This window comes from Cheilinus undulatus, linkage group 16 (genome assembly GCF_018320785.1).
Source record: "Cheilinus undulatus linkage group 16, ASM1832078v1, whole genome shotgun sequence".
Taxonomy (NCBI): domain Eukaryota; kingdom Metazoa; phylum Chordata; class Actinopteri; order Labriformes; family Labridae; genus Cheilinus; species Cheilinus undulatus.
Genome location: NC_054880.1, coordinates 19,068,151 through 19,089,751, shown reverse-complemented (window position 1 = coordinate 19,089,751; position 21,601 = coordinate 19,068,151).

Here is a 21,601-nt window from a genome sequence, read left to right as displayed (position 1 = left end):
TCCTGCACCCTATCAAATTTGAAACCTAAACATTGGCGGGTATACCAACTACACTTTATTGATTACTAACCAGTCACACATATATTCCTATTCAGCTCACACAACCACAATCATGGGGAAGACTGCTGACTTGACAGTTGTCCAGAGGACAACCACTGACACCAACAACAAGGAAGGTGAGCCACAGAAGGTCACTGCTGACAGGGCAGGCTGAAGGGAAGAGTGGCAAGACAAGTTGCACAAGTAACAGGGATGACTAAAGCATTCAGAGGATTGTCAAACAAAGCTGATTCAGGAACTTAGGGGAGATTCACAAGGAGTGAATTGAGACTGGAGTCAGTGGATCAAGAGGCACCACAAATAGACGGGTCCAGGAAATGAACAACAAGTGTCGTGTTCCTAGTGTCGAGCCACTCCTGAACCACTGATGTGGCCATGGAGGAAAAGGACTGGACTGTTGATCAGTGGCCCAAAGTCCTGTTTTCACATTGAACTCAACATTGGATTTAATTTGGAGGTCCCAGAGTCTAGAGGAAGATCAGGAAGGCACAGAATCCAAGGTGCTTGAAATCCAGTGTGAAGTTTCCACAGTCAGTGATGGTTTGGGGTGCCATGTCATCTACTGATGTTGATCTACTGTGATTTATCAAGTCCAGAGTCAACGCTGTCAGAAGCTTTATGGAGATGCTGGTTTCTTTTTCCAGGAGAACTTGGCACCTGCCCACAGTGTAGCCAGAACTACCAGAACTGGACCGTGGTATTACTACGCTTGGGTATTACTCTGCTCCCTGTCCTATAGAGAATCTCTGGGAAAACATCAAGAGGAAAATGAGAGACACCAGACTCAACAATACAGACAAGCTGGAGGCTGCTATCGAAAAAACCTGGGCTTCATAACACCCGGGCAGTGCCACAAACTGATTGGCTCCATGCCATGTTGCATTGATGCAGTAATTCATTAAAAAAGGAGCTCCAACCAACCAGCAGCAACTCAGACACTAAGAAAATAAAAACCATAAAATCACGACTGCTAATGTGCATGATGTATAAAAATCACCAAAGCTCTGCTGATTCCATAGTTCTCTGTTTGGCAGTCAGATGGGTGAGTCTCGGTTTGGCGGATGTCGGAGGAACTTTACCTGCCTGCATTGTGCCAACTGTGAAGTTTGGTCAATGCTATGCTTCCAGCTTTGTGGCAGCAGTTTAGAGAAGGCCCTTTTCTATTCTTACATGACTGTGCCCCAGTGCACAAAACAAGAACTATAAAGAACGGAGACTGAGAACCAGGCCTTCTCATGCAACATCAGTGCCTGATCTCATAAACGCTTGACAGAATGAATGGGCACACATTTCCACAGAAACGGTCCAAAATCTTGCGGAAAGCCTTTAAATCTACATCCGGTAAACTGGGATTACCCATGACATGCAGCATCACTGTATACATCATAGCCTGTGCTGTCTCCCGCCTGTGTTGCATCAGTGTGAGCAGCAGCGTGAGCGTGTGCGACACTCAGTGGGAACAGTCGTGCTGGCTTTTCTCAGTGTATCACCCTGCCAGCTCCTGTTCCGTTCCAGTACTCAGGAAACCTGTGCTTCAGCCGAGAAGGCCTGGCAGACACAACACAACAGCCTGCGAGCAGGAGGGGCGGAGAAATGAGAGAGCGTAGAGAGAGATGCATAGAGAGAAACTGAAAGTGAGGCTAAAAAAAGGAGACAAGGATGCAAGGAAGCAGAGTATGAGAAAAAGGTGAAGGTTACTTTCAATAGTGGGGGGGCTAAGAGGGACAAGAAAGGGTGATTGGGGCATGGAGAAAGGAGGGGAGACAGCAGACAGGGGTGGAGGGAGAGGTTTAGACAGGGGGCGGGGGGTGAAATCAGGGGATTTGCAGGTGCAGTCTGAACAAGCGATGACCTTAATGGTGCATTAAATCCAGCTGTTGCTTATCCAGACTTTTCTACAATCCCCCTAACACCTCGGACTGCGCCGTAGACTGCATGCTTCACCTTGGTTCCCACAACGAGGAGTGAGTCTTGCAGTGTAGGCAGAAGGAATAATAATAAAAAAGCACGAAGAGTCAGAGAGATGGAGGAGATAGTTGATCCCAAAGAGCAGGATAGGAGTGACTATACAGAGAGCAAAGATGCGAGGCACAGATACACCAGGAACGTGGTAATGGAGAGTTGTGCTGACTCTATCTCTCTGGCTTTGTCAATATTAGCAGAATGAAAGGTCTAGATAAGGATGTGTGCCAGTGAAGAGCTATATAGGGATCAAGATTTGGCAAGATAATTATTGTGTAATATCTCAAGTGTGTTAGGCAAGAGCTGGAGAGAAAAGTAGACAGAAGGAGAGAGAGAGAGAGAGTGCATGTACTGTCAAAAGGCTGTTTAAAATAACAATAGAGCTTGGACTCAAAAACAGGAACCCTCTGTTTCCTGAGCTGGAGACTATAGCTGTGTGTAATGTTATCATTAGATGTGTGTGTCGCTGTGTTTCGGTAAAGGAAAGAGTGACTAAAAATCCAAGTGTCCAAGTTAAGAAGGTTTCGCTCCTGGTGGAAGAGTGGGAAGTGATTCTTATCCTGAGCAGGGAAAGGTTAACCCAGTAAAGCCAGCTGAAATCTCTCAAGCTCAGTTTCTGGAAGGAATCAGACTGAATCAACTGAACCTGGCAGCTCAGTCAGAAAACTATGAGGAGTTGATTAGAGATGAGACAACATCTGAAAACTCCTGGACCCTGTCAGAATCTGTTTGATCCCCACATTAGAGACAAAACAAAAATTGAGTGTAATTTTAAAGCAGCTAGTTCTACTTCTGACCTCAAAAAATCTGAATAATGAAAAACAGACTGTAAATGATTAGTGAAGTCCAATGAGAGCAGAGCTGTTTGAAGTCTTTTGGGACGAGTCCAATTCAGGCCTCAGATCAGGCTAGTCATCTTTGTCAGATCTCACTACAGAAACATAACATTTTTTTAGCATTACTTAGCCTGTTATATACAAACCATAATTCCAGTAAAGTCTGGACATTGTGTGAAATATGACAGTGATTTGCAAATCCTTTTCAACCTATGTTTAATAAGATACAGCACAAAGACAAGACATGTCCAGACTGATGGTCCTTGTTGTATGGAAATACACTCAGATTCTTAATTCAATGAATGAAACCCACTCCCAAAAAAGTTGGAACAGGAGAATGTCAACCATTTTGTTGCATGCCCTTTTCTTCTCACAACCCTCATCTGGAGACTGAAGTATTGAAAATTCTGAACATCTTCTGTTGCTGAATAGTGTGGATTCTCCATTGTTGTATTTTGCACATCACAACGCACCATACATTTGTAGTGAGAGACAAATCTGGACTGCATTCTAGTACCTCTGCTCTTTTGCTGTGAAGCTATTCTATCACTAATGCACAATGTAACCTTGCACTGTCTCACTGAAATAAGCAGGGACCTCCCTGAAAAAAAAGTCATCTAAATGGAAAACCTGCATGTAAAGGTGCCTATACAGATGTGCAAGTTACCCATGCCATGTAACCTTGCAAAGCAGAAGGATTTGCCCATTTCTGTGTTTCTCACTGGTGAATCCATCTTGCAAAGCTCCCATCTGAACAGTTTAGGCCCGGTTAGAAAGTGACAGGATCAATCGGCGTTGAGGGGCCGTACTTTTGGGTGCGGCAGAGTCGTGACGTAAGCAAGCAGCAACAAGAGGCCGGTCCAATTATGGCGGAAGAGATTAGCGTGGATGCTGCTAAAGCTCCAGTTTTATCTGAACTTGATGACATTTCTTCATTAAAAGAAGAACAAAGAACAGCATTGAGTTCTTTTCTTTTCATAAACAACAAAAGTTGTGTACTGTCACGTCTACAGTTGCCATGGTTTGCGGCATTATGCAGTTATCTATTGAGTTTATTCCTCCGGTAGGGGCACAAAGCTCGATAGCGGCTACATCACGTGTTTTGTTGCTCTGATTGGCCTGTGAAGATGTGACATACATAACGTTCCTCCAATCATCCTCTGAGTTTTTTTTTTCAAAGGCTCTGCCCTTTCCCAAACACTGTCTATGAGTGGCTTTCCAGTTGATGTGTGAAACAAATCTATTCCAGGTCATTGGCACTAATACACCAACACACCATCACAGATACTGGCTTTTGAGCTTTGCATTGATAACAATCTGTTGGTCTTTTTCCTCCCCTAAATGGCAAAATCAACCAAAAAAAATTGAACTCACAGACAAGTTCAGGCCCAGAAAAATTGGCGCTGCTTCTAAATGTTCTCAATACATGTTTTTCGCTTTGCATGATAGATTCTTAATAATCTATTGTGTAAACAGAGAATGGTTTTCTGAGGTGTTCCAAAGCCAACATTGTAATATCGTTCTCAGACTGATGCCAGTTTGTAATGCAGTGCTGTTTGAAGGATCGAAGGCCGCAGTCATTCAGTGTTAGTTTCAGCCTTGCCCTTTGAGTGCAGGGATTTCACCAGATTCTCTGAATCTGTTAATGATATTATGGACTGTAGATGGTGAAATCTCTAGATTTCTACACATGGAGGAAAGCTTTTCATAAACTGTGTGACTAAAAACCCTGCAGTCTTTCACAAAGGGGAGAGCCTTGCACCATTATTGAACAACTGAGCCTCTTAGGAGTGCTCTTTTTATATCAAATCATGGTAATATAACCTGTTGCCGATTAGCCTACTTACCCGTGGAATGTTCCAGGTGTTTTTTGAATATAATAGTTAGACTTCCCCTGATGGTTTATTTATGGTTTATGTTCAAAACATAATTGTTGGGGTAATGATGAGCAATGCAGCAGTCTAAGCCAGAGCAGCATTGTCAGCTTTGAGGCCTTCTAAAGAGAGGTGTGTGGCTTTCAAAATCATGTTCAATCAATTTAATTTACCACAGCTAGACTCCAGTCAAGGTGAAGAAACATCTCAGCAAAGATCAAAAGAAATTTGCGGCCACTGAGCTATATTTCAAGTGTTCTTGTAAAGGGTTAAGGCACTCTTTCTTGATCCCACTCCTGCTGGATTTCTGACCATTACAGCCCCCACACCCACAGGTTCTGAAAATCCATGTTAAATATTCAGAACAACAGGCAGTGTGTTAAATTAAAGGTAATATTGATATGTTCACTCTGGCAGCAGCTTGACAAAGTTTCCTCTCTGAATAAAGGAAACCCTAGGAAAACAACCGCATCCTTATCCGTGCGTAACTGTGCCACACAGGGATAAATAAAAAGCAGCTGATTCACTTGATTTAATTCCTGGTAATAACAACATCAAAGTAATATTTTCTGACTTTATTTACACATAATTTATTTTAAAGTCATATTGTTTCCTGATCTCTGGAAAGTTCATGCGTCATTAAAAACTGCAGCATCATTATTGTTCTTAATGCAATCAGGCTAACTTTTATGGAAAGTAGAGAAGGGAATGATAATTTGACGCCACATTTTGGGATTTTACAGAAAATCTGCACATATTTATGATTTTTTTCATGATACCAGTTGTGAACCAGTGCACCCAAGAAGTATTCTAAGAGGTTTGAGGACAGTTGGAGCAAAAATGTGGCATGCAAATCAACACAGATGGACACACTGTCTGAATTATAGTCGTAAGATGTGATATTTCATTTTTTGATTTGTCACAGATTCTGTTTTCACTTTGTCGTGATGAGGTATTAAGTGTAGATTAATGAGAGAAAATCTTTTTTTTACTGTGGCATCAGGCTGCAACATAAGAAAATGCACTGTATGTTGAAAAGCAGTTTTCTCCTATTGAAGTACTTTGTTTTTTGATTTGTTGGAGTAGGCTACGTGGGCGCTCAGACAGGTGAGCTGACTCAAAATAAAATTAGATGCATCACATAGGAGAACCCTCTTGATACCGCTCAGTTAAGAGCCCTACATTTGGTGAGGCGTGGCTGAAAGTTTTTAAGTTGATCAACAGAGCTCTCATAAACATCCTCAAGATGAGACCCTACATGGACGTGCAGAGAGTGTATGAAATTGCTTAGATAATAGTTGTGGGACCCCAGCCCTACTTAGGGCCCACTTAATGAAGTTTTTGAGTCTCAAGTGGGTGTAAGGTCAGCAAGTGATCAAGTGTGACCAGTCTGAACCATGTGAGAGAAGCACTTGTGTTGCCCTCAGTGCCCTGAGTAAAGGCACACACCTGTTTCAGCTGCTGCTGTGACCGCTGCAGGAGGAGGAGGAGGAGGACCCCCCCCATCCCCCTCTTTCTCTCCATCTCCACGCTCTCAGTGCTGTCGTAATGAATCTCATCACACGGCCAGTGTTTGTCCCACTACTGCTTTGTTTGTTGACCTTTAGAAGACGTCATCACTTATTATCTTCATGGGTTGTGTAATTCTGCCCCATAACACAACCCCCTCAACCAGGACCAAGGCATACGATGTGTGTGTGTCTGATTCAATGCTTCTTGTCAGTGTAACAGCCATTAACAATGAACAAGGGAGCATAAGCTTGATGATGTGTACCTCCTCCCCATCTCCTCTAGAACACAATGTCCTTTAGCATTAGCATTATTGACAGTGAAACTAATTGGCACATGGTTATGAAAGTACCCCCCAAGGCCATTTGAAATTGGACTGCACCATTTCCTCCAACATCTGATAGGCAAGTCCACGCACGGGACCTGAGGAGGTATTGATTATAAACGTATTAATGTGGGTCAGTGCTGTGTATTCAGTGAGGGGCGGATGATGTAGGGCTGCATGTCTAGACTGGAATAAATTGAACACATCATGGGTTCACATAATGGCTTGTAATGGGAGTAAGATAGGGAATCCTGTCAAGTAGTTGTAGTCACTCACTGCATCCTTTACCTTGATAGATCTATTGCTAAAGTAGTTACTGCATAGCTGAGTTCAGAATGGTTACTGGCTTTGCTTACTGAAGCAATTCATCACATGGAAAACAGATCTGTTGCCAATACTGCATTGATCCAGGGCAGACTCTGTGAACCCTATTGATGCATTTCATTGATATAATAAAGGGCTCTACAGGGAAATGGGAGCATTGTTAGATGGTTTATTTCTTCCAAACATGAAGCTACAGATTTGAACTCACCAAGTCCAGGTGCATTTGTGCAATTATTGAAAGAGATTGGGTCGAAACAAATAGTGCTACCAGCATGATGCAGCACGTAAAACTGTGCCATGCTGCAAAGTCATCAAAAGATATAAAAACATATACTGGGTACTAGATTTATGATCCTGTTACCACCGTTAAAAGACAGAACTGTGTGCATTTGAGTTTAAGGACATGGGCTAATGATTATTGGCATGTCTTTATTGTACACATTCATCAGACATTGCTAGGATCATGCAGCATCTGACACATCCTGTCCATGCTGCATTTGTCAAATATTTACCTTTCTATTCCTTACAGTTGTCAGCAGTATGAACTCTAGTACTTTTTTTTAATTGAAGAAACATGACTGTTTTGCTTTGTAGAGATCAAAGATCATCAGATTTTTCTGATATCCAATATGTTGATATTTACATATTAATTTTAGCCAGTACTGTTGATACTGTTATATAATATGAATGTAGTGTGTACCTGTACATCAGTTCTTAAAATACACTTTAAAATTTAAGGAATGAGAACCGACAAAATAGGACTTCAGCTGACACAGGTCTGGTTGTCCCAAGACAGTCTGGCTGCAGACTGCAGCTATCTGCCCCTCTACTGTCAGATGTCACACCTGTGAGGATGGAAATACCTGCTAAAACCTTCAAATTAAATCCACTCACACCTCTGAGGTTAAGAATAAGGGTTAGGATACAAGAAGTTAAAAGTCACAAACCTGGCCTGTAAAGCATAATTACAAAACATTTAAGAATCTGAGTAAGCCATCTGCTTACAGGAAATAAAGCTTATCCTCAATCAAACACTCTAACTAAACTAATGTAGTTAAGGCTGAAGCTAATGTAGCTTTGTTTGCTACGTAAGCTAAATGTAGCTGTATAGCCGACATAGCTAAAGCTTGAGATAAGAAATATTTGTTAGCTTATGCTTTTTAAAGCTAACATAGCTATGTTGCTATTGTTAGCAATACTTGCTTTGAACCTAGCATGTGAACTTTAGTTAAAGCTAACATAGCTACATTGACTTACATATTAATGTTAACTACATAGCTAATGTAACTATGTTAGCTATTTTTGTGAAAGCTCACATTGCTAAAGCTAATGTAGCTAAATTTGCTTACATAGTTACGTTAACTATGTAGCTAGCATTGCTATGTTGGCAAGTGAGTCATTGTTAGTTTAACGACTTCTAAAACTTGTCTATACATAATGTAATCGTGGGTTAGACCTCTGATCTTTTTCTGTTTTATTTATGAAATGTTGCTCAGTCTGTAATGTTTGCTATGTGGTTATTTCATGAATGCAGCTGTCATAATAGGTTTATGAATAAAGCTGAATTTACAAATAAGATAACACTGGAAACACATTGTACCAGCAAGTTAAGTCAAGTCCATTCTGACAGAGGTGGAGTCTCACATTAGCGGTCTGCGAAAGGGGGCATCTGAGATCTGTGGTCTGCAGGCAGACCTTTCTTGATGGTCCTGCCTTAAACTTCACAAATGTATTCACAACTGATTACAGCTTATAGATGGTTGTAAATCAGTTGGGTTTACAACAGTCAGAGCACAGCATTTCAATTAAAGTTCATGGGAATATTATTTATGTTCCACTGTGTCAAACAATTATCAAATTCTGTTCAACAAAAAAATTGAAAAAAGATCAATAAAATCTTTAGGACATTCTTACTAGCTTATCATTCGCCTTGTTCCTAGTATTTTGTCCATGTCTATTGGTACTGGGAGGGAAATAGCAACAACAACAACACATTTTTGCTTAAAAAGGCAAAACAGATTATATTTAACAAATTATAAAGTATATGTAATAGGTAAACTTACATTCTCGAAATAAAAAGCATTAATTATTTCTTAAAGAATACAGAAAGAATTGTTTGTTTTAAGCTTCCTTTGTATAATTACAAATAAAAATCAAAAAACGTGATAAAATTGTATCATAGACTCAATATTGTGAATATATTGTTTTGTGACTTGAGTGTATCATTAGAACCTAACTAAAGGTCTCTCATTATGCAGATGATGGCCTTTTATACCTTGCCAAATTAGGTCCAGCAATCAGGGCAAGAGTCATGTTGCTTATAGGAATTCACATGTTCAGTCAGCAGGACACTGATCCATATGTTGTTGATTGATTTTTTTCAGACTAATTACATGTCGTGTTTACATCTGAACAGGCCACAGAGGTCAGTTATTGTTCTCTATGTCACGAAAAATCAATGGCTGAATGCTGAAGGTGTACTGTAGTTACCGATCAGATTTGGAGCTACGATTGCAGAGTCTGTATGCTGACGACAGTGTGACTTCACCTCAAAAATGCAATAGGTCAAGGATTGGAGGATTATGGATTTGTGGTGGGCAGTGGGTAATACCCTGAAAGCTGATTGTGACCGTCTCAGGTCGGCGTGGCTGTCTGTCATTGCCCTTAAATGAAGTTGATTAGGAGAGACTGCTGCTCTGTGGTTTTGTCTCTCTTCTGCTCTGGACACTAGCCATATTGTCTTCCCCCAAACATGCCCGCTACATCAACCAAAAGGCTGAGGCTGTTTGACCTTTCAGAAATCTAACCCCTGAGGCTCCTTGCTGCTCCCTCAGGCACCTGCCAACCTTTCACCCCGTCACTGGGCGAGCATCTGGGAGGTGAGGAGGGACGGACAGCGGGGCCAGGGTGGGCCGCTGTTGAGTATTGACGTGGTAACAGATCGCTCCACAGAGTTGTCAGACTTCAGAGAGATGGTCAGACTGTTTTTCTCTTTTCGCGGATCAAATACCAACTCCCCATTCCTCCCCTGCTTCACATTCTGTGTACGTCTGTGGGTATCTGTTGTTACACGTCTGTCCGTTTCTCTCCTGATTTCTGCCTTTCACTCTGCTTGTCTTTTATTTCTCTCTTGAACTGAACACACAGATCGTGCAGGCTGTGATGTATGCACAGCTGGTCTTGACGGAGCCGTCCAGGAAACCTGTGGTTTACAGATCCCCTGTTGACACACTGATTTGACTTGCCTTTCACTTTTCTAACCTGGAATTTTAACAGTGCATGGGGCTATTAAGGTCTGAATCAGCATGTTTGACCTCGGTGGGAAACCACTCAAAAACTGCTGCGTCCTGAGTGACACACAGACTGAATGGATATGTCACATTGTGTGTAAAGCCAAATCAAAAATCATGGTTTCTAATCCCACGAGCTATGGTCCCACACCTGCTCACACCATTTGTTACAAAGAATCTCGTATCATTAGTCTCGCTAAAATGCTATTCCACACCTTACTTTTATGGAAACAATAATACCCTCGCTGTGAGGTTATAGACAGACTATAAAGACATATATCTGAAGTTATGCCAGACTTGAAGTTTCACTTCAGGGCCAAAAGTGATGTTATATAGTTCGCTCCACTTCACTCATGATCCAATAGACAGGATTTTATTGATTTAAAGCGGTGAACTCTTACTCCAGGTTCACGGTGACATTGTTTCTATTAAAACGGCTCCACACATTATTGGTTTCAGAATGTTAAACCCGCTAAAACAGATTTTTTTGGGTCACTTGTGGGAGTCAGACACAATGCCTCAGCCCTATAGAAATATCATTTATTATAACAGTAAGCCTAAAGGGTAAACTGTTGCTTGTTGACATTCCACACTAATAAATGCTCATTATCACAAATTCAGAGTCATGTTTCCTGCTTCTACATGAATTTCAGTCCAGTGTTTTTCAACCTCTTTTGGCTCTGTCTTCACTCCACAGGGACAAATTAGCCAACTGCTAAATGCTTCATTACCCAGCTGGCCTCTAGCAGTGTTGCCATTGATATTTGGCTGCATGGAAGTTATGACATCCAATGGCCTAAATTAAATTTAAGAACAGCATCAATGCCAAGGTTAGTTCAAATAAAGTACAGATTTCTGTCTTTGTGCATTTTGACCAGAACTCATCATCTATGGATTGTTAAAACATAATATTAATGTAAAAATTACAGTAAGATTAAATTAAATTAAAATTCAGCTATTGTTAGAGGTAGATCTATTTCAGATTTTAACTCAAGGTGTGTGAACAGAATCAAACATAGCCATGTATTGTATCATATCAAAACATTAAAAAACGAGAATATCAGACATCGATAGATGCATCAATAGTTTTTTGTACAATATAAGTCAAACTGTTGAGCAAACAGATTCAAACACCTCAGCCAGAATGGTATTGTTTCACTTTGTAACATAACGAAGAGTTTCATATAGTATCCCTTTGAATTGAATCTTAGCATATCCTACAGTATCTTATAGTATCATATTGTATCTTATCTATCCTATCGTAACATTTAAAATGTATCGTTTTTTATCGTTTCATATCTTTTTATTTTGTATCGTATCACATCGTATCATATTGGATCATTTTCTTTTTGTTTAATAGTATATTGTAAGGTGTGGTAAAATATGGTGTCATTTCAAATTGTAGCATACAGTATCGTATTGTATTACATATCCTATCTTATCATATCCTGGGGTATTTTATTGTATAGTATTATTTCCTATTGTGTGACTGTGTCATATCCTATTGCAGGCAGGGATGGGGATCATTCATTTTTATTGATATTGACACCCTTATTGATACTCCTTATTGATCCGAGTCCTTATGGATACCACTAACAAAACTTCTATAGTTTGGTGGAAAGATAAAATAAGGGCGAATATTTAAACTACAAGTGGTCTTAGCTGAGTATTGCTTGAGTTAAAAAGCTATGATTCAGTCTGTCACATCTATTATATATATCCCTCAAATATAAAAACATATTCATAACTGTATTCATTGAAGTATCTCGTCACAAACTAAATTTTCCCATATTTATGTGACGTTTGAACACATCATAAAATATGAATACAGTCTTCTAGTTTACTGAGATTACCTGAATGCATCATATTTTCAGTTTTTCAACTCTTTAAGTTTTGCTAATTAGGTTCGATTTGCTGATTCCACCACTGATTTCTACATTGGATTAATATTTGTAACAAACATGGCTTGCTACAAAGTTTTGGAGCACTTTTCAGCATTTATCTGAGGACGCGTTTTTCTTTTTTTTTTTTTTTTCTACTTGCAGGGGTCATCAACTTCATTTGTATAAGGGCCAGCTTATGTCCTTGCAGACCCTGTGAGAGCCAGCATGTTAAATGAACTAATTAACAGAAACATTTTTCTCTAAATAATTGTATTTTCTTTGAAATGTACCTTATTTTTAGCCTCTTGCAGTGAACTGAGTCCCTATCGCACAGTTAAATCCATGTACCGAGGCAAGCCACAAGGGGGCGATTGAGATAATTAAGCCACATATTTCTGGTGCGGCTATGTAGTTTGATAAGATAAGATAAGATAAGATAAGATAAGATAAGATAAGATAAGATAAGATAAGATAAGATATATTACAGATTAGGTATGGTGGAGATATTTCTATGTACACCTATATACACATTAGATGTGAACATGCTGTGACTTTACTGGTGAACACACCATCCATCCATTTTCTATACTGCTTATCCCACTAGGGGTGGGGGGACTGGAGCTTATTCCAGCTGTCATTGGGCAAGAGGCGGGGTACACCCTGTACTGGTCGCCAGTCAATCGCAGGGCTGACATATAGAGACAGACAATCACACTCACATTCACACCTACGGCCAATTTAGAGTCACCAATTAACCTAATGAGCATGGAGAGAACCAACCCATGCACATGCAAACTCCGCACAGAAAGACCCTGACCAGGAAGCGAACCAGAGACCTTCTTGCTGTGAGGCAACAGCACTATTCGCTGTGCCACCGTGCTGCCCCGGTGAAAAACACATGAAGGAAAAATATATTTTGTTTTAATTCTCAGGCAGTGAAAAATAAAATTGTAACCTCCCTGAACTGTTATATTTGTGCAGAAATCTGCTACTTTAATCAAGAATAGACTTGTGAGTATATTTGTCATGCATCTTATTTGCTCATTAATAATAGTTGGATTTTTGTAAATTGATCAAACATAAGCCAGTCTTAAAAACAATGTTTGAATCTCACTTGTTTTTGGAGTTATTTAAATATCTGTGAGGATCATAATTCTGTCAGCACCTTTTCTGAATTCAACCAAAGCTTCTCGGGGCCAGATTGGGATTAGTGTCCTATTCTATCATATGGTATTGTACATTTCCTATTGTATCATAACGTACAGCGTGTTTCATATTGTATGGTATCATATTGTATTAACATACCCAGAAGTACAAAAAAATTCAGACATTGTCTAAGTGTTGTGTTATATTCAAAGACCTCAGCCACAATCATATTGCTTCACTTTGCAATGCTGCAAAATGTAGAGATTTCAAATTTTCTTGTATCATACTGTGGTGTATTGTATTGTATCATTACCTCCTTAAAAATAAAGAAATTCAGATGTTTTGAAATCATAAGGGCACATACTGGTGGGTGGATTTTTAAAAAATATATATCAAATAAAGAAGGCCACAATAATCTTCATAATGGGAGGCCTGGCAGTCATATGAGCCATATAACCTGAGGCCAGCCCAGTATTTCCAGCTAAAGGCTCACCTCAGTTTCATCTCCACCTCTTTGTCTGTTTCCTAGTTGTTTGAGATATTATTTTTTTTTAATATGGTGGCCATACAGTAAAGTTGTGGCCAGACAGTGTAACATTTAATCACAACATTTAACTGTAAGGGGAGTGTAAGATTCTTCCAAGCTGATTTTAAAGAGCCTGAATAAAAATGACAATTTAACTACTGAGCTTTTGAGGTTCTGGTTAGCTAACTGTTTCTATTTTTTGACCCACTGTGCTAAGCTAAGCCACTTGACTGCAGACTGGCACCAATCTGCTCAATGTGTTCCTGGAATTGGAGTAAATAAACCTTTTTTACTAAACTACTTCTGTAATGTTACGTTAAATGCCAAGGGACGCTCTTGTTTCGCAATGGTGCACTTTGTTTAGTTGGATTTATGTAATAAATTACAAGATTATGACAAAAAACATGTTGCATCATAAAACTAAGAATACACAAATCCAGGACACAAATCCAATATGGTGGGACATGCCACTGGGGCATAAATGTTAAAGTGAATTAGCCCTGTGTCTTCTCTGACAAAAGCAGTGCACTGGGTTACAGTATGTGGCCATATGGGCTCAGTCTAGCATTACTGTCACCCCTCATTTATTATAGTGAGGCGAGATGGCCCTGCTATGCCCCACAAATCCTCTTAGCCAACATTTAGCTGATTGATTTTTCCCCTTCTCCCTCTTTACAGATTATCAATGTGATAAAAGCAGGAAGTTCTATATTATTAATGCCATTTAGCCTCATAGCTGGATGGATGGACGTGAAGGAGAAATATAAATGTTTCAGCAGTGGCCACATCTGGAAGAACAATTTTAAAGTCCTTTTTTTTAATCTAAAGCCAGAGCAAACTAAATAATGAAAACAAATCATATAGAGGGAGATGATTATCAGTGAAATAAGAGTCCTCACCTGTTGTGTTTGTAATTTAGAAGTTATAAAGATTAATAATTGATGTTCTTACTCAATTACACTGACTCCCATGGCTGTAAAGTAAAGGTAGCTGAGCTTGCAGCACAACCACATTACTTTCTTTTTCTCACAGACTTTCCGTTTAATTCCTACCACAGGCCTCTGTCTCAGAGATCCACCATAATGGTTTTGACTCAGCACAATAGCGTTCAGCAGGTTCCCCATAAACAATGCCTTCAACTCCAGGCTATAGAAACCACAAATCAGGTTCAACAAAACAAATCAGGTCTTTTTGAACATGTGGTTTAGCTTTATGTTGTTAGAGACGCTCGGTTAGCGGATTCCTGCAGACTCTCTGTGCTATACTGTTCTCCAGATGGCACCACACGCTGTCTCTCCCAGATTGCATTTAGCTCCGAGATCCTTCATAAGTTCTGATGATTCCCAACCCCCCCCACATCCACATCCCTTCTGAACTATACTAAATGATGATCATGGAGATTATGTATTGGTTAATTCCTGCCAGGTCTTTAGAAGAATGCCCATGCTGTGTGCTTAATACTCAGTGGAGGGATTATGCAGACCCCTACATGTGGTGTTGTGGCTGCATACCTCCAGTCAGACTAAACCCAATCTGTTACAGATTTGGACTAAAGAAGAGAGGTGCAGCATGCACAAGGGGGTTGGGTAAGGCTGTGCAGTGCTATATACATGCTTTACCGTGAATTCCTCTTCTTCTATATCATGAGGGATCAGAGTTAAACCTCCCTTTAGAGGCTGTATTTTTATCTATGTGTATAAGGACATATAAAAAGAATCTTGGCTTGTGTCAAGGCTGTGCGCTTTAATTCTTTTTTCTCAATACTCCTTTTTTTATTTTCCCTTTGTGGTCAAAGCAATCCCCCTACAGTTTCCCCTTGAATGTGGGTCCAATTAAACACACATGTGGATTTTCATATTGAAGCTCATAAAAGGTAAAACTGCAGCTATTTACATTACATTTACATAAGGAATGCCAAGTACCCACACATGTGAGGTGTTAATATCTCTATCAGAAGCAGATGGTGATCACTGTTCATTATTCTCACTCCAGGTCTTTCATTGAAAAAATCTCTTAGACTGTCTGGATTGTTGGTGCATGTTAAGTTGTTTTAATCTATCATTTCCTATCAGGGGAAGGGAAGACATATTTCCATTTGAAGTAAACTTAGTTGTGTCTAAGATCTGTTTTTTATTTCATATTGTGATTACCCATAGGGGGCATCTTTTTCCCTCACTTGTACTAGAGTCAGTAAATCAAAGACCTTGGGGGGCTGTATGCATCCACTATCTATTTCTGCATGAAGCTTCCATTACATCTATACTAACCATAAGGTTTGATTGACTTGATTTACATCCACATGAATATGAGATCATTTTGCAGTACATACTAATCTGTAGAATTCTAAACTCTCTATGCAATGCCTAGTTTCACGTCACAATGGATGTCAACATCAACGAACACATGCAGGAGGGTCTAAGGTCATAGTTGTTATTTATTATCATAGGTGTAGGTGACCTGGGAGCAGCAATACATCCTCAGTAAGAGAAAAAAAATCGCTGTGAGAAACTGAACTGTTAACCAGGAACCTCAAAAAAAAAAAAAAAAAAAAAAAGAGCCAGGCAGGTGTTATCAAAGTACTCTATATGAACAAAAGTATTCACCACCTGATCATTACACCAACTGGGACTGTAATTTCATTGTTTTCAAATACATGCACTTTAACATTGAGGAAGCCCCTTTTTGCAGTTTTAACAGCCTCCACTCTTCTTGGAAATCTTTCCACAAGATTTTGGAATGTTTTGTGGGAATTTGTGCCTATTCATTAATGAAGTCAGGCACTGATGTTGGACAAGAAGGCCTGGCTTGCAATCTCTGTTACAGTTCATCCCAAAGGTGTTTAGAAGGGTTGAGGTCAGGGTTTTTGTGCTTACAGTAATGCCAGAGGAAGTTTGACTTCTATGCACAACAGGACTCTGCAGTCACTGATCCAGCTCTGTGATTTTGCCTCGTCGTCCGCTTCATGGGCGAATTGCTGTTGTTCCTAAACTCTTCTACTTTATAGTATTATCTCTTAAAGAGGATTGCAATCCGGCAGGGATGAAATTTCAAGAACTGCCTTTTACAAAGGCGGCATCCATTACAGTATCACACTTGAAGTCACTGAGCTCTTCAGCACGGCCCATTTTATATCACAAATGTTTGCAGATGTAGACTCCTTGGCTAGGTGCTTGATTTTATACACCTGTGGCGACGAGTCTGATTTAAACATCTGAATTATAATAAATAACAGGTGTGGCCAGATACTTTTGTCTGTATCTTAGAGACAAGTAGCCTACTGGGGGCTTATATACATATAGTTGCAAGAAAAAGTATGTGAACCCTTTGGGATTTACCATGGACACATGAACATCAATGCTTTTAGAGATACTTTTGTAACCCTTTCCAGCTTCATGCAAGTCAACAATTCTTGATCGTAGGTCTTCTGAGAGCTATTTGGTGCCAGGCATGGTTCCCATCAGGCAATGCTTCTTGAGAACAGCAAATTCAAAACTGGTGTGTGTTTTTACAGGGCAGGGCAGCTTTAACCAACACATCCAATCTCATCACACTGATTGGACTCCAGGTTGGCTGACTCCTGGCTCCAATTAGCTCTTGGAGAAGTCATTAGCCTAGGGGTTCACATACTTTTTCCACCCTGCACTGTGAATGTTTACATGTTTTGTTCAATAAAAACATGAAAACATATCATTTTTTGTGCAGTATTAGTTTAAGCAGACTGTTTGTCTATTGTTGTGACTTAGATGAAGATGAGAACACATTTTATGACCAATTTATGCAGAAATCCAAGAAATCCCAAAGGGTTCACATACTTTTTCTTGCAACTGTATGTCATGCCATCTTCCTCTCAAGACCCCAGTAACTATCTACTTAGTTTATTATCCTGATTTTAGTAGACCTAATCCAGTTTTTAGAACCTCAGAGGGTCTGGAGCCCAGGTTGGAAAACCATTGCCTTATAGATTATATCCATTTTGGTAGGCCCTGCACATGTAATTTAAAATCTTTCATGACCAACCTAAAACTTTCTACGGGAGCTTTAAAGAGCCATAATAGTAAAACATCTCTATTCTCAGCTATCAGTGACCAAAGCACAGCGTGTTTTACAGCCTGCTATAGATCTGTGATCAATGAAAAAGATCACGGTGAGACAAAAAAAAAAAAAACCTGAAACTCTACTGTTACATGGAAACCTTTGAGGAACTTCTGGTTTGTGCCTTGATCTTGGTGACCCCTGTGGACAAAACAGCACCTCTTATCTCTTTGCTGACTGAGTTCTATATGTTCAAGTAGACCCCATAATTAACCAATCTGATGTTTGATAACTCCAGAGTGAAGCTGACAACTGTTATACTTTACAGTTGAAGTAAAAAACAGACACTGACTGCCATAAAAATGTTAACAATAGGGCAACTCTTATTATGTTACCAGCCTAATAACCATTATTATGATTAATGTGAATGAGAAGAGTTATTTTATTGGTTACAGCTCTGCGGTGAAGAATCGTCCACTTTGATTGAAATTTCCTCACCAAATATGCCATGTACCACTGAGCAAGCATTTTTTGTGTATCATGGCCATTCTTTTATCAGTTCCCTTCTTTAACTCAGAAACAGCATTTTATTTTTCCACTGTTATTATGCAGTTAAATGAAAGTGACCTTAACATGACAGTCCTTAGCAACCCATAGCAACCGCCAGATTTCACATTATTTATAGTTATGGCAGAAGAAGATCTGCCACTGTAGGGAGTGTAGGGTTTGCTTTGTTTTCTAAGCAGCAGTTTTTACACTTACATAAACACAATGGATATCATCACTAGCATACAAAAATCTCTTTCTCTCTTGCACATGCATATTTGACATGGCTCCCAGGATGATGGGACGTCCTTAGCCAAGATCAGGTCACATTGCAGCCTACTTCTTGTTTTGAACTGAGGACTCAGTAAACCAGCGTTTTGTTTTCATGGATGAATTTCATATAATGAGGGGGAAAAGCGGTTAATAATGGCCTTCCTGGCTGGCACTGCAGGATACTACTAGAGCATTCTGGGACCTGGGAGGGTTTTTTAAAAGGCTTAAAGTCTATTATAAAAATGATGAGTTTTAGTGTCATTCAGGCCATCCCTAAAACCATAACCATAACCATAACCCTTACCGTGACCCTTTACCTTCAACTAATTTTATTTTGAATGGTTTTGTATGTATTTATGTCCTGATAGTGGTGGTGTCTGACAACTGTTGTCTGCAGAGTCAGGCACCTCAGAGCCGCAGTCTGCCACCAGACTGTCCTGCAGAATAGGTAAAGAGGACCCAGTTAAGTTAGCAGCTAATCTTCCAGTAGCAGAATACGAGAGAGGGATCTGGCTGTAGACCATAGTTTTCAGACACTCCCCCATTGTAGACTGTAACTGTGGGACACTGCATCTGTCAGAACAGAAATATGCACTACAACTTTCACAATAAAATCGGAATAAACTTCAGTTATGTTAGGACAGGGGTGTCCAAACTTTTATCAATTTGGGCCGCATTCAGAAAAATATACAGCTGAGTAGGCCACTTTGATATAACTCACTTTAAGTGTGTTAAAATGAGTAAAACCAATCTGATGTGCCAGTACATGTGCTTAGTCATTGGATATGCTCGAGGAAAAATAGCAGCCACATCAATGACTGACAAAAAAAATGGCTAAATATTGTCAAGGATTTTGGCCAGTTGATCAGGTTTCAGGTGGCCCTGGTCAGCCAGTACAACTGGCTCTCCCTCTGGTTAGGATGAAAATGATGCTCTATGCAGCAGGGAGGGGAGATGCTGACATCTCATCTCCACATTCAGACTCAAAACAAGAGCAAACTACATGCTGAACAAACTAACAAAACTAATGTAAGCTAAATAATCTACAGAGCTACCTTATCTACATAACTAAAAAAAAGAAACATATGGATGGATACATTAATGAGAATGCATACTGAATTCAATCAAATTAGTTCAAAAGCAATTAATCCAAAGTAGCATGAATGTGAATTAGAGGGTGCAACAAGCTTTATGCTATAAAGGAGGAGGCTGGGGTGGAGGAGGTTAAGCTTTGCCAGCAGCAGCAGTGTGGTGCATCAGCATTAATGCAAGCAGGGATTTATGATTCAGCTGATCACGGCTGGGCGTATGACTACTGTGTCCTGCATGAACTAACCCTGAGCATCATTACCTCTATCTAGCTCTGCTAAAACTCCCGTTGCTAAAGCTAACTTAGCTACTTTGGCTTGGGTAGTTACGTTAACTATGGCTGTGTCCGAAACCACTCACTCATTCCCTACTCCCTATCCACTAAACAGTGAGCAGCATAGTTGATGATTTTGGACACTACTTCGGCCACAGGAAATGACGTCATCGCCATCTCACAATTTAAACGTTTAGCAACAACGGCTCGTAAATTTCCATGACAACGGCTGAGGATCGAAATTAACGGAAAAATTTCACTGAAAACTGATACTAAACGTAACGTATTTTCACAAAAAATAAAAATATCAATTGATTAAAAAAAGCTTGTGTCTTTAATGGCAAAATAGTGTACATTTTTGTGTGTAATGTAACTTATTTTTGCATAAAGATGAAGGTCTCATGTCTTCTAATTTCAGAGTTACTCCATTTTAAATCCTTAACTTTTTTTTACAGATTTGGTTAAAACCAACAAACAAAAAAGTATTAAAGTTTTTAAATGTGTTCCTGTGCTCCTCTCGCTCGTCCATCATGTTGGTCCGTCATGTGCACTATATAATGAATAATAATGCTCACTCAGAGTATGGACACCACTACAAAATGGCGTATTCACTATATAGTGCACTATATAGTGAACAGGGAGTCATTTCAGACACAGTCTATGTAGCTAGCGAAGCTATGTTAGCTTTAGCCAAAGCTAACGAAACTAAAGCAAGCCACCATTCATGTCACTACTTTTAAAACCCCAGGATAGACCTCTGATCTTTTTCTCTGTTTTATTTATGAAATATTGCTATGTCTGTAATATTTGCAGTGTGGCTATTTCATGAATGTAACTTGTGAACAAAAGCTGAATTTCAGCCCCAAAAATCTAAACTGACTCTTTCTCTGCCAGAGATGATGTCTGCATGAGGGGCTGTCTGAGATCCATGGTCTGCAGCCAGACTGTCTTGGAATAAGTATCTTTAAATGTCCTGATCAATAGCTATCAGGGACAAAAAAGCGGCAATAGATCTACAATTAAAGAAAAAGATGACTGAGATTTTTCAATGTTGAATGGGAATGTAATAATAAAGAAATCCAGGTGATATACACTATACTTCAAACTTCTATGAAAGGAAAAATAAATCACTGCAAATCTGTTGTCATAGTGAGGCTTGGAAAATGATGCCAAATTTTCCTTTTTCCAATTTCTAACAGCACACTTCAGAATCAAAGCCTGCCAATATCCCATAATGAAGGACTATTTGTGAGGAAAATGCATCCAACTCTCCATCACATTAAAATCCTGACCATGGCTGCTGTGTCTCAGTTAGTCAAGCTTGGAGGTTCTCTGCTATGCATTGCTGCCCCCTAGCGCTGAAACAGCAGTAAAGTTTCATGCTCTCAGAGAAAACAGGCACAAGCACAGCTCAAACAGAAACAAGAACACAAAGAAACAGAAGGTGTTGATTGTAATTTAAACAATTTGCATTTATTCAGTTAATTTCCTAAATCCACTTTTCTTTGCAAACATTCTGCCAGCAGGTGAAGTTTACATGAATCTAATCTGCTAATCGTTTCATTACAAGCACTGCTCATTAACTTACAATCAAGCAAGGTTAAAAAAAAAACTACTGTTTGCAAGAGAAAACAACTTTTTGGACAGCCAAT